Here is a 14,128-nt window from a genome sequence, read left to right as displayed (position 1 = left end):
TAATAATTAATTACTGTGTCAAAAAGTTACTTGTGAGAACTATAGGCTATGGCTTTTCATTAATTTTTTCAAAGCTGAGGATTTTAAAATCAGCATTTATTGTATACAAAGAAATAGTTTTATTTTTGTTTAAAAAGTGTTTCAAAGGGATGAAACATGGGAAAGTACAAGAAGATGTATACCTTTCAGAGATAATCCCTTACTTAACATTTTGCTTTTTGTCTTTGAAATACAGTTCGGCATACATAATAGTATGCTCTCCTGCTCTTTTCACCCAGCATGGTAACATAAACATTTGCCTATGTTGTTATGATCTTTTGGTAATGTTTATAGGTGAACCATAACTGAAGAATATGGATTTACCATGATTACATTTCTAGGTTTGAGATCGCTAAATAGTCACAGTGGAAAAGTTGTTTGCTCATGCATGCTTAACTGTTTGTATTTCAGACGTCTCTGCAGTATAGGCTCCTGAAAGTGTAATTGCTTTTTCAAAGGGAGATGTATCTGCAGTATAAGCTTCTGAAAGTGAAATTGCTTTTTCAAAGGGAGATATTTATGATCAACTTGTTTTACATTAATCTTTTTTCTCCAGTTTACATTATCACCATCACAAAGAGTAGTGCTTTTTAAAATTGTTCATGTTATCTCCATTTTGTATTTTTCTACTAGTGTGAAACTCAAAAAAGTTTTGTTTTACTGGTTTTACTCATTAAGTTTTATTCCCTAGTAATGAGATTAAACATTGAAAAAAATAGAATTAAGGGGTAGGTCTGGCTGACATTACCCAACTTGTGATCCTTCTGTCTCAGCCTCCTGAGTAGCTGTGACTGTAGGCCTGTGCCACCAGGCCTAGCTGGGGATACAATTTTTTCTCCCTCTTTTTTAAAAAAGTAATTATTAGTGCATTTAATTGTACAAAGAAATAGGTTTCATTGTGACAGTTTTATATAAGTATATATGTTATTTGTATCTACCCATTTCCCAGTTTTTCACCCCACCCCAAACTCTATTCTTCTTCCCTAATAGTCATGTCTTCCTTTTTTCCCCCCTCCCAGAATACTTTTTTATGTAAATATTCTCACATGTTGTCTCCCTTTGTACTACAGGAGAATTGACCTTTTATTTTGTTTAGCTGATATTTATTGGTTCATTGTATAAAAACTATAGTCCAAGTCCCTAAAGGTTGACTTGGAGAAGTATAAGGCAGTCTTATTATTTAGCAAGAGAGGAATTACAGGGTAGAAGAGAGGTGACTCACAACCTGTAGGAAGTGGCGACTTGAATCCTATAATTCCCATCTGTTTATAAGGATAAAGAAGATTTATAGAAGGGGTAGACTTTTGAGTCTTTAAAGACAGGAGATTTGGATAATAGGACATTCATCATAGCTTTAAATTTTTATTTGAATACATTTATCTATTTTTTGGATGAGGGTACTATGGATTGATCCCAGGGGATGCTTTACTACCTATTGAGCTATACCTCCAGCCCTTTTTATTTTAGAACAAGGTTGCTGAGGCAGGTGATCCTCATGCTTCAGCCTCTTGAATTGCTGGGATAATATGTGTGCACCACTGCACCTGGTACATTTATTTCTTTTTTAAGAGAAGAATATTTCATTATGTTTTGTTTATTCTGTTTCGTTATGCTTGCTATTTTCATTAACTATATTGTACAGATTTTTTTACATGTCACTATCAGGAAAATGATGTTGTTTTGATGTTTGTATAATTTTCCCTTTATGTATGAACCAATTAATGCTATCACTCTTTTTATGACCATTTGGTTTCAGGTTTTTCTTATAGCAAGTGATAACTGCACTGAGCAGCCTTATTATCACTGTAAACTTGTATTAGTACTTCCTTACCCCAGGATATCACAAATGGAATTGTTGGATAAAGAAATATATTTTCAAATATTATTTGCTCTTTTTTAGAAAGTTGTCTTCTATGGGACTAGCTAACTTCACTTTCATATCATAATATGTTATTATGCTAGGATTTTTTTCTGTTTTCTCATTTTTAATTGTATTTTCTAATGTGTTCTGATTTTCTAATATTATAAAGAAAAATGGGATGAAATTGTACTTATATTTGAATTAGGGTGTTTCTAGTGAAATAGTGAAGCTGTACTTACGACTGATTCGGGTCAGGCTCAGTGTACCCAATTAAATTTCCCCTCCTTTGATTTCATTTTTGAAAAAAATTCAATACTGCAAAACACGTTTTTTATAATACCCCATACCAAACTTGATTAAAATCTTTTGGTGTCAGATCAAAATTTGGTAATAGAAATAATTACTATTTATTTAAAATATCTTGTAATGTCTCTCTTTAGTGGTTTTTTTTTTTTTTAATTAATGTGTGTACCATTTAATGGATAGCTGTGATTCTGGTTCAGATCCCCCCTAAACCTACTCAGACATTGGCCCTAGGCCACATGTACAGATTAGAGAAACCAGACCCACTTGGGGGGACTAGCAGCCCCTCCTTTGGGGATCACTCAGCAAAGCACACTTTAAAATAGAATTATTACAAGAGAGTTCTATTTTACGAGAGAGAGAAACAGGACCTTAAAGTTAAACCATTACAAAGGGCAGTGACCTTTACCAAAACCAAAGTATCATATATGCTAACATAAAATATTAAGTAAAAATATTGGATTTAAAACCTTAAGAAATCCCTAGCACCACTAAAAAACAAACAAATAAATAAAACCTTAAAAAATGTAAAAACCAGATATTATTAGTTGTGGGGCATGGGGTTTTCCACTTGACTTATAGTGCTTTGGCACTCAAAAGGCAGAGGGGTGGGTCCACTACTGTGTTTGATCACCTTGCTGCCAGGCTGAGATAAAACATGGCACAACCCACTCCAAGGCTCAATTGGCAAATGGCTGCTTTTGTGGCTCTCACTTCCCTTCATGCTCCGGTCAGTGTTGCTTACAGGAGTAGCCAGGGACAAGGATAGCTCTTTCTTTTAGGGTTCCTGAATATGCTGTAAGAGTGCTCGAGATGGAAAATGCACAGGCCAAGGCTACTCCTTGAACTCTAGGGTGAAAGCAGTTCTTCTGGAGTTTGGCCTCCCAACCCACCCACTGGGAACACTGGTTTTCCTCATTAGCAGGACTGGGCTAGTCATGGTGCATGGGCAGCTACTCCCCAAAGGCCTGATTAGAGTGGGGGATGGAGGCAGCTGCTCCTCTCGAAGCCCAGAGACTGGTTGGCTGTGGCTGGGCTTGGCTTCTTTGATGTACAGCTCCAGAAGGACGTTGGTGGGGTTCTTGTCTACCCTATTCCTGGGCATATCATGGCTGAGCAGCCAGCCTGGTTTTGGGCCTCAGCATGAGCTTGGCATTGCTTGGCTGGCTCCTATGCCAGAGCAAACCCACATCAACAGTGGTCTGGATCTCTAGTATGGCCATCAACACTGTCATGCCCTTGGCCAACAGGGTGACCAGTGAGAACCCCTAGTGAGAACCGTAGATCTGGAGGTGCCACTTTCAGCAGGTGCTTCTACAGACCCTGAGTGAAGGGCATGTCTGCTGGTGTTGCATACTCGGGCGTAGGAGGTGAGGGTGGCAAGGACAGTTAGGGTGGCTCGAGGGAGAGCTTGTGGAGCATGCCCAGCTCACACACCAGCTGGATTTCCTCCTTTATGGTGGTCTATGGACAAAAAGGATAGTTCAGTGGCCTCAAAGTATAGGAAGGAGTCGCCATGTTGGCACCAGGCCTTCAACAGCCAGGTGTAGCTGGCCAACAGAGTCTTAACAGTAGCAGTTGAAGGTGGCATCATGGGTTAGGTCAACTAGTAGCAATGCTTGGAAAAGTCAGGGAAAAACAGGACCTTGAAAGTTAAACTATTACAGCTGCCCGGAATTCAGGGAAAGAGCTGGGCCCCCCCTGTACTTCCACGGAATCCAGGTGATCATAAGCTCCTTGGTGTTCTGCTTGAAGTGCTGAGAAATGGCCAGTGTACATATAGTAGCAGTCTCCCTGGTCCATCTGGGTGGGCAGCAGTGCACTCTCAGCCATGATCACAGCAGGAGGGAAAGCAGGACATCCAGACATTTGGAGAAACCATCAAGATGGGATGATTGTGGGTAGCCCCTCTCTAGAATATACACCCTGTCCTGCTACTCTTCAAAGCATCATTCTTTAGTATTTTTGGTCACACTGTTCTCTTTAACATGTTTGCCTTCTATATCCAGGCCTTATATTAGTGACATGCTACTGGATTTTCAAGGTTCAGACAAAATTTCTTTTGATGTGGCCTATACTTACCCTGCTCCAGTCTCAGAAACTTATAAATATCCCACAGCACTTTGAACTGCTTTTAACACATTTATTTTGGTACCATGTTGAGGGTACCCAGGAACTACAGACTGACTTGATATCTGCCTGGCTGCTTCCATTGTATTTCTTTGTCGTTATTATGTCCATGCTCCTCTTTTTCATATCTTATCAAGCATATTTTGCTATCTATTTATACATCTCATTTCTTTCTTTGTGCCTTTTGTTATTGTTAAGGCTTTTTAAATTTTTATTTTTGTTGATATTGGGGATTAAACCCAGGGGTGCCTTTATCACTCAGCTGTATCCCTAACCCTTTTAATTTTTGAGAGCGTATCTTGCTAAGTTGCCCGGGCTTGCCTTGAACTTGAGATCCTTCTACCTCAGCCTCCTGAGTCACTGGAGTTGTTATATGCCACTTTGCTGGGTGTTTCTAGGTTTAACTTGAGGTCTCTCATCTTCTCAACATAGGTCAAGTTCTCTTTCTTTTGAGTTTTTCCAAGCATTATACTGTTTGCATGGGTGTATGTGTAGATGTTCCATCTTGCTCTTCTTATAATAGTAGTCCTTCTCTGTGGGATGGTCTCCCATGGTCTTTCTCTGACTAGCCATTGCCTAGATTTTGATCAGAGTGGGGAGAATGTACAATACCTCATTTTTTTGAGCACAGTGATGGGACTGGTGTCGTTATATGATAAAAGCTGAGTAAAATTGGAAGCTTTAGCCTTTTCCTTTCTGCTTGCAAAGATGGGAAGATGTGACTCCAAAGTTGCCAGTTGGCATTTTTCCTGTGTTACAAAAGAAGATGGGCTGGCAGAGAATAGCAAAGGTATTAAGAGAGTATGTGTTTATTATAAAAAGTTCTGACAAGTTTCAGTTCCACAGTTCTTTAGAACTTGGGTGAACAGTGAACACTTGCCTTTTTTAGGCTTAATTTTTCTACTGTCTTGATTCTGGAGATATGTAATTTAATTAAACTTATTTTGCAGGTTAGAATCCTACCTTAATACACTTGAAATACACAGTCAATGTAAGATCATATTCATTTATTTGTAGAATATTATGTGCAATGCTTCCTAAAGCATTGTACTTACATAAATAAGAGTACGGTATCTTTTGACATAAGCAGTTTCAACCTGATAGGGGAAAGGTGCATGCAAGCTGCTACTAGAGGCAGTCAGGTGAGAAACTTTTCTAGTGGTAACCTATTGATCTGGACTCTGAAAGCTGAGTAGTGTTTAAAAAGTCACATGTAGGCTATGTTGTATTTACTTGATGGGGATTTATTAGTTACTTAGAGTTTGGATTTTATTTCTAGGTGTTCAATGAATACTAGTTTTGGTTAGAAATCTGGAGATTTGTTTTCCAGGCACTTCTAGGCACAGAAATATGAGAGCTTGAGAGAAGGGCGGGGGTGGGGGGGAGTGTGTGTGTGTGTGTGTGTGTGTGTGTGTCCCCTAAATGATAATGAAAATGATTGCTGGATATTGTGGTACAAGCCTGAAATTACAGCAACTCTGGAGGCCGAGACGGGAGGATTGCAAGTTCAAGGAAGTCTCAGGTACTTAGCAAAGACTCTGTCTCAAAATGAAAAGGACAGGGGATGTAGCGCAATGGTAGAGTGTCCTCAAGTTAAATTCCTTGTACAGGAAACAAAACTTGATCAACTGGAGTGAAGGCAGAATTGAAATAGGATAGTTCAAATGGGTTATGTAGTAAGGTGGGCTAGAACAAACAGCTCCTAAACATTAGTAGTTTATAAGCTAGTGACTGAAAAGTTGTTTATCTTATATCAGCTGAAGGCTGTACTCCATGTCTGAACCTTAAGATTCTGAGATTGTTGGTGTGTTGCTAGTTTCCTTGCTGAGGCAAGAGAAGGTGGTAAAAAAAAAAAAAAAAAAAAAAAAAAAAAAAAAAAACAACCTCAATCTCTCCACAACATCCTCCATAGAAATTATTCATTTCTGCTTACATTCCTTCGACCAAAGCAAATCAAATGGCTACACATGATTTCTATGTGATTTGACAAGTAGAAACCTATCATTTGTTTGGAAATAGGAGAACTATAATACTTGTGATATACCTGTAACAGGTTAACTATTATTTTGCATTTTAATTTGCATATCTGTGGTAATTTGCTTTCTTAAAATGCTGCTTAGTAAAACATATCATAGTTTTGGTGTGTTCTTTCCCCCCTACTTAACCAGGATGAGTGCCTTTCAAATTTTACTTGTTCCTTCTCTTTCTTTATTCTGTCCTTTGTTTTTATTTGAATGGACATTCAAGTTTCATCTGGTTGGGGAGGGAGAAGAGTGTTAGGGGAGATATGATGTGATGTGAACGAGACTTCAGTGTCTCTTATAACTGAATTTGAACCCTTTTAAGAACAATTTATAGTAGAATTGACTGGTAACTTGTAGCTTGCTTCTTTCAGTTTTAGGACATCTCATTGCTGCAGTTGTACAGTGCGGAGTTTTAAGCTGTGGAAACATAGGGGCACACTTTTCCACTTGAAACACTGCTTTGGTAATGCTGAGAAAGCTAGTCTGTCCCATCCAGCCTTGGAGCCCAGAGATAAGATCGTTGCATTGTGTTAAACACTGGCATGGTTGCCTTGGTCTACAGAGGAACAGAGGCCACTTTCCTCTAGATGGAAGTTGTAAACATTTGCTTTTTAACAGTGTCCATATTCAAATCTTTTCTTGGGCCTACTAAATAATATCTTAACATTTAAAAAGTTTTCTTGGCCATTTATATTTCCTGCTTTAATCATCAATAGTGAAATTGAAGGGCTGGATATGGAATGGACTAGTATAGTGTTTACGTGGCATGCGTGAAGCCCCAAGTTCTATTTTTTTTCCCCCAAAAGATAAAAAAGGGCGGGTGAAGTTGAGTCTATAATTCACATCATAAAAATGTATTAACTTAAAGTGTTGAGCTCTCATCGATTATTTCATGTCCTTTGCTGAGGATTTGCTTTCATTCTTACAGTATTCCATACTCAGAATGTTTTCCTGGAAAGGTTCAGTGTGACCAAAAAGTGAATATATACAAGTGCTTCTTAACACTAACCAGTCTTTGCATCACATTTGCAAAGCTGTTTTCTTTCTTAAAATACAGAAAGCAGGATGAATGTTTTTTAGAAGATTTAAAGAAAAAGCCTACTTTTTTTCCACCTCATATAGCATCTCCAAACTCTTAAGTCATTTGTTTTGACCTATACACAGAATGGATAGGAAAAATTTAATAATTGTAGATGCAGGCCTTTTGTTTTGACTACTGAGCCTCTACTTTTAGCTGTGCTGTTGCAGATTTAGGGAGTCAAATACCTGGGTTCAGTATTCCCTTTTCCTGCCTAGGAGCTGTGTGTGTGGCAGGAGCCTCCCTTCTCATACCCTTAAAATGGGAATAAGAAATGCTTTGGGTGTCATTTGAGAATTAAGTTTGATAATGTATTTAATATAAATGTAATATGTCAGCATATTGACAAAATTTAACCTGTGGTCATCTGAATAGGTTTTTACCTAGGCATTTGTCAGTCATTTTAGTTTATGAGCTACTGAGTACTGCATCACTGATTTATCACCAATCACTTTTTGGTTATTTAGCTGTTTTTGCCCTACCTCCCACTACTTTTCAAATGTTGGGTTGAAAGTTTCCAGCCTTTTAAGGGACATTTTCCCCCATGGTTTTGATTCTGTACAATCTCTCTACCTGTTTTCTTTCCATAATAATGAAAGTTGTTACAGTTTACTCATGCATATTCATTGTACCCAGGTCATTGAACATGTCGATATGTTGCTTTTGCACATTGCCCTGTCAATCTCTTACTGTAAATCATCATCAGAAAAAAGAGAGATCCTTCAGTAATACAGACAGAAATTTTCCCTGTCTAGCCTTAGCCTGTTCTTTCAGCCTTGTTTTCTTATGGATCTCTGTGTTCAGGGCAATTCATATCATTTTTTGCCAGGTGACATGTGGGTTTTGTAGTTTCTGATCTCTTCTTTTGTCTTGGTATACTGCTTTTGATTGGAACACTCCTTTTTGTATCACTTCGTCAGGGCCAGGCTTAAAAGCTGCATGGATTATAAAACCTGTATTCTCTTGGTAGAGGTCATTTTTTCCTTTCTTGGGAACTTTAGTCAAGTACCTGGTGGTAGATCACTTGGTCTTATGAGACTGTGTCCTCTTTGAAGAGAGCGACTAGACTGTGTTATACATATTTCTGTGAGCTGTCATGAATTGAACATATTTGTTGGTAAACCTTTACATCTGTTGTGACTAGTTTTAGTATAGTGGTTCTCAACTCTTGGAGATCAGTGCTCCTTGTTTGTAATGATTATAATAGAATGTAAATCATGAGTTCAGAAATGCATAAAATGCCTGCCTACCTACCCATGGTTTAGAAATACCAGTATTAGGTACTCGAAGTTTACAAAGATAAATGTAAACAAAAGGAGAAGAATTGATAACCAAATAATTTCTTAGTAGATTGTGAATGCTTGGGTATGGTAATACAAGATGACAGTGTACTCGGGTGTTTGCTTCTGTATTTGAATTCATTGAATATGACCACTGCAATAGACTTAAATGTCATAAGCAGGATTTTTGGTGTAAACTTTAAAAATGGTGCGTTATTCAGTAAAGTTGCAAAAAACCAGATTCTTTATTGATACTCATGCTTTCCTAGAAAATATAGCATATATAAAAATCAATCAAAACAAAATATAAGATAAGAAATTGTTAGCATATTTTAAAATTTATGTCACTGCCACATCTTCAGGTTTTTTCACAAGGTCTTCATGTATTGCTTACCAAAGCCATTTAAAATACATGGGTCACGGGATGGTTCTTTTTTTTTTTTTAATTTTTTTTTAAAGAGAGTGGGGGGGGGGGAGAGAGAGAGAGAGAGAGAGAGAATTTCCAATTTCCAATATTTATTTTTCAGTTCTCGGCGGACACAACATCTTTGTTGGTATGTGGTGCTGAGGATCGAACCCGGGCCGCACGCATGCCAGGCGAGCGCGCTACCCCTTAAGCCACATCCCCAGCCCACGGGATGGTTCTTGATCGTGCCTGTTCTTTTCTGTGGACCTGGGGATTGAACTAAGGGCATTGGGCATGCCAAGCAAGAATTGAGTTATACCCCTTACTGTTTTTATTAACTGTATGGTATATATATTTTTTGGTACTGAATATAGAGCGTAGTGGTGCTTTACCACTGAGCCACATCCCCAACGCTTTTTATTTTTAATTTTGAGAGAAGGTCTTGCTAAGTTGCTTGGATTATAAAACCTGTATTCTCTTGGTAGAGGTCATTTTTCCCTTTCTTGGGAACTTTAGTCAAGTACCTGGTGGTAGATAACTTGGTCTTATGAGACTGTGTCCTCTTTGAAGAGAGCAACTAGACTGTGTTATACATATTTCTGTGAGCTGTCATGAATTGAACATATTTGTTGGTAAACCTTTACATCTGTGGTGAATATGTTGTAAAATCTTCATATATTATCACATCTTCCTCTAATTCAAAGGTCTTTCCCCATTTTAGTAAATGTATCAACATTGTGGAAAAACTACTAACGCTGGCTATAAGATAATCTTGAAAGCATATAACTCAGGCCAGCCTCATATTTGTGATCCTCCCATCTCTACTTCCCAATTACTGGAATTATAGGCATGTGCCATCATGCCTATCAAATTTAAACATTAAACCTACAATAAGGAATTACCTATTTGTAACTAGCCACTTTCTTCAGTTTGTACAAAGTTTTAAGTCTCCTTTGTCTCCTGTGGGTTAGAATTGTGTGTATTTTTTTTTTTAAAGGATACTAGGATTGAATGCAGGGCCTCGGCCATGCTATAAGCATGTCATTTATCACTGAGCTATGCAACAACCCCTAGAGATATTTCTTAATCCTTTTGGCTACTGAGGATTTTACTAAATAGCAGTAAAAGTGATTAAACTATATAAGGGTACAGGCAATATTGTATGCCTTAAAGTCAACAAGAGGCACTTGAGACTTGCTTTCACGAAAAAAAAAAATTTTTTTTTTCCTTTTGGTAATACTACGAATTGAATGCCCGGTCACCACATGATAGGTAAATTCTCTGCCACTGAGCTGTACCTCCAACCCATTTTATTTTAACAAAGGAACTCACTAAATTGCCCAGGCCAGGCTTCAACTTGAAATTCTCCTGCCTCAGCCTCCTGAGTGGCTTGGATTACCAGGCATGTACCACTAAGCCTGGCTTTAAAATAATCTTGAAAGCACATAACCCAGGGTTACTATAGTCTGTTCTTTTGCACTCATATGCTTGTTAAACAGGGAAATGATGTCAGTATAATGTGGAAGTAGTTTTGGTTTTTAGGTAATTTTTCCACAATGTTGATACATTTACTAAAATGGGGAAAGACCTTTGAATTAAAGAGGAAGATGTGATAATATATGAAGATTTTACAAAACCCTGCAAGTTTTGCAGAATTGATTTAAACATACCATTTAGTATAAATCATAGATAGGTAGATCAGGGGCTCCCAGAATCACTGTACTTTATAATGCTAAAACTATGCTGAGAGTGCTGGGGATATAACCCAGTGGTACAAGTGCTTGTTTGTGGTGTTTGTGGTGCTGTTTTGATCCACAGCACCACAAACAAACCAAAATAACTTGGGAATCTCAAAGCCATTTGCTTTTGTGTTTATAAAAAAGATAGCCAAAAAGAAAGTTTACCAGAGAGGAGTTGTTTTGATCTTGTTGAAACTTGTCTTAAAATGTCTTTAAAATTTTACATTTAAATGAAAATGTAAAAAAATAAGATGCCAAAGGATGAATTGACCAGTAACTCTTGCATATGTTAGTAGAGGTTTAATCTGTTAATCTGTTTTATTTGGGTGGAGGAGGGTGTTAGGGATTAATCCCAGGCCTTGTGCATGCTAGGCAAATGCTCTAACTGGAGTCACCCCCCTACCACAGCCCTAGATTTGGTCTTACATTAAAACTGATGTTTCAGTAGGACTCACTATAAAATAACATAGGTTTGAGTGTTTGTGTCCAGTCTAATTTTGATCACTATCCCTGTACCTTGTAATTAGTTTTAGGGGCTGGTATATATAATATATATATATATATATATATATATATATATATATATTCATATATGTATGTATGTTTTCTTTTAATAACATGAGATTTTTTTTTCAGGAACATTCATATGCTGTTGCAGAAACTCCTGAAAACACACACACACACACACACACACACACACACACACACACTTTCTCTCTCTCTCTTTCTGATTTACTTGATGGGCTCACTCTAGTGCTCATTAGTTTGTCATGAATTTTCTATGCTATTCTGCAAATTTGAATTATAGAGAGTTTAAATTTTACTAGACCTAAAGAGATTATGCTTCTTAATAAAAATTAACATTGAGCATCAGGACACGATAAACAAGGGAATTAGTAAAATGATCTACAAGGAGGTAGCAGCCAAGACTTCTCTGTGATTACTGTGGTGTTCTAACTGACTCTTCTAGATTGGGCATCATCAGTTTATGGAGGTTTACTTGACAATAGTCTTTGTATTAGTACTTTATAAATTCGTACAACAAAAGGAACCTCATTTTCAGAGGCCCAGTGTTGTCACTTCATGTTAATCTGGTTGTCTACTCCTTGTTCTAAACCAGGGTTGGAAAAATACAGTCATTTTTTGAATCTGGCTCACTGTCTGTTTTTGTGATTAAAATTTCAGTTGGAGCATTACTGTGCTCATTGGTTTGCATATTGTCTGCATCTGCTTCTGTGATATAATATTGCCCACAAAACAAAATATTATCCTTTACAGAAGATAAATTTGAGACTCCTTTTGCTAAATGTGAGCACAAGTATGATAATGATAGATTAGATAGATATAAATTTAAATGTAGCCCTTGATTTGATCACCATCACTGCAAACAAAACAAAAAATTAGTTGTGTTTTAAGACTAAAGAATAATTTATTTGGAGATGAGAACTGCTACTACGACTATAGTGGGACCAACTTTAGTTAATGTAGATTAATTTGAGATGACAGAATGAGATTTGTTAGGGATGTATAACATTTTTAATAACATTTTTAAAAGACTTTAATGTTTTAAATTTTATGTTTCATCAGGTTGTCTAGTTTTGAATGGATAATTTTCCTTCACGATTTTTGAAATATAAAACTTAATGAAAATACAAATGTTAGAGAACCTTCTGGGGCGTGGTGGCACACTCCTATAATCCCATGATTCTGTAGGCTGAGGCAGGAGGATCTCAAGCTTAAGGCCAGCTTCAGCTACTTAGCAAGGCCCTAAGCAACTTAATGAGACCCTGTCTCCAAAAAAAAAAAAAAAAAAAAAAAAAAAAGACAAAGTGGGCCGGGGGGATGTAAAGGACATGAGTGCCAGAATTTGTAAATATTCTTCTATGGCTATTGAATTCTGTACCCTTAACACAGACTATTATACCTCTTTTTAAAATTTTTTATTTTTTAAGTTGTAGATGGACACAATACCTTTAGTTTGTTTGTTTTAGTTTTTTTAATGTGGTGCTGGGGATCGAATCCAGTGCCTCATGGATGCTCTAACACTGAGCCCCAGCCTACATTATACATTTTTAAGTACTTGTGGAATGGTTTGAAAAATCACTTCTCAATCCTAAAGAATAGAGCTTTTGACATTCCTAAAGAAGAATAGAACTTTTGATGTCATAAAAATTAAAGGTCATGGGTCAAAGCAAAATTTTAATATTAAATGGATGAAAAATATAGGAAAAGTAAAAATTCAGTGTATAAAAACCTTACAAGCTTCAGCTTGGTTTTACCTTGAAAGGAGAGAGAGCTTATAGGAGAGTAGAAAAGGGGAAAGACTGAGGGTCAAGTAAGAGAAGTGAACCTTTGTTACTAAAGTAAAAATTTAATACTTAAAATGAAGGTGTATTAGACTGCTTTGTGGTTCTGGGCCCGGAACCCAGATCCTTGTGAACACTAGACAAGTGCTGTACCACTAAGCTATATTCCCAGTGCAAAAGTAGTATTAGAGATCCAAAAACAGTTTCCTTTTATTGAAAAGCTCACTTCTTCAAGAATCTATTATTGAATTCAGGAAAAATGGAAGAGTAAATAAATATATTCAAAGAGAAACCCTGGGTGGTCTTTTTGAGGAGATGGTTTCACTTTTATGATGTTGGAGATTTATAGCATCCTTGCAGATTCAGTTAGAGATATCACTGTGTGAGGTTCTCATTGATTTATTGCTAAATTCCTTTGAGAAGGTATTTGCAATGGAAGTCTTTAAAAATTTGGTGCTGTGTATTGGATCCAGGGCCAGCCTTATTCCTTTGAAACCCAGGCCCTAGCACTGAGCTACCCACCCCAGTCGATTTTTGTTTGAACAAAATATATTGGTATGGATGAAATTTTGTTCTAAGTTCTCATTAGTATACAGACTTTTATATGGAGAATGGATGTCTGCTGTGAATTACATAATTGCATTTATTATATGAATATCTCACATGTATAGTACCAATTTTCCTGGATCTATATATATTAATACATGCTCTTTTCATTGCTTATGTAAATCTTCTTAATTATTGCTTGTGATTAAAAACATCTAACAGTTGAAAACACATCATGTTGGAGATTTTTTTCAAACTAGCTTTTAGAACATTTTTGGCATAAGGCTTTGATTTGTTATAAATGTGATGCAGCCATATTAATAATGGACTCTTTTGAATGTGTTTGGAATATTTTATGGTAAATTCTTAAAGTATCTCTGTAGGACTTTTTCTTTGTACTTTCTATTGATATTTTA

At 36.8% G+C, this 14,128-nt stretch overlaps 1 protein-coding gene across 17 annotated transcripts in view; it reads left to right on the top strand.

Annotated features, from left to right (window-relative positions):
• The window catches only part of TRIP12 (thyroid hormone receptor interactor 12), a 150,641-nt gene that overhangs the window by 46,655 nt on the left and 89,858 nt on the right, over positions 1–14,128 (top strand). The gene's annotated exons all lie outside the window — the stretch shown is intronic.

Source organism: Spermophilus citellus (assembly GCF_964194105.1).
Source record: "Spermophilus citellus genome assembly, chromosome: 11".
Lineage (NCBI taxonomy): Eukaryota > Metazoa > Chordata > Mammalia > Rodentia > Sciuridae > Spermophilus > Spermophilus citellus.
This window is presented reverse-complemented; position numbering and strand designations above follow the sequence as displayed.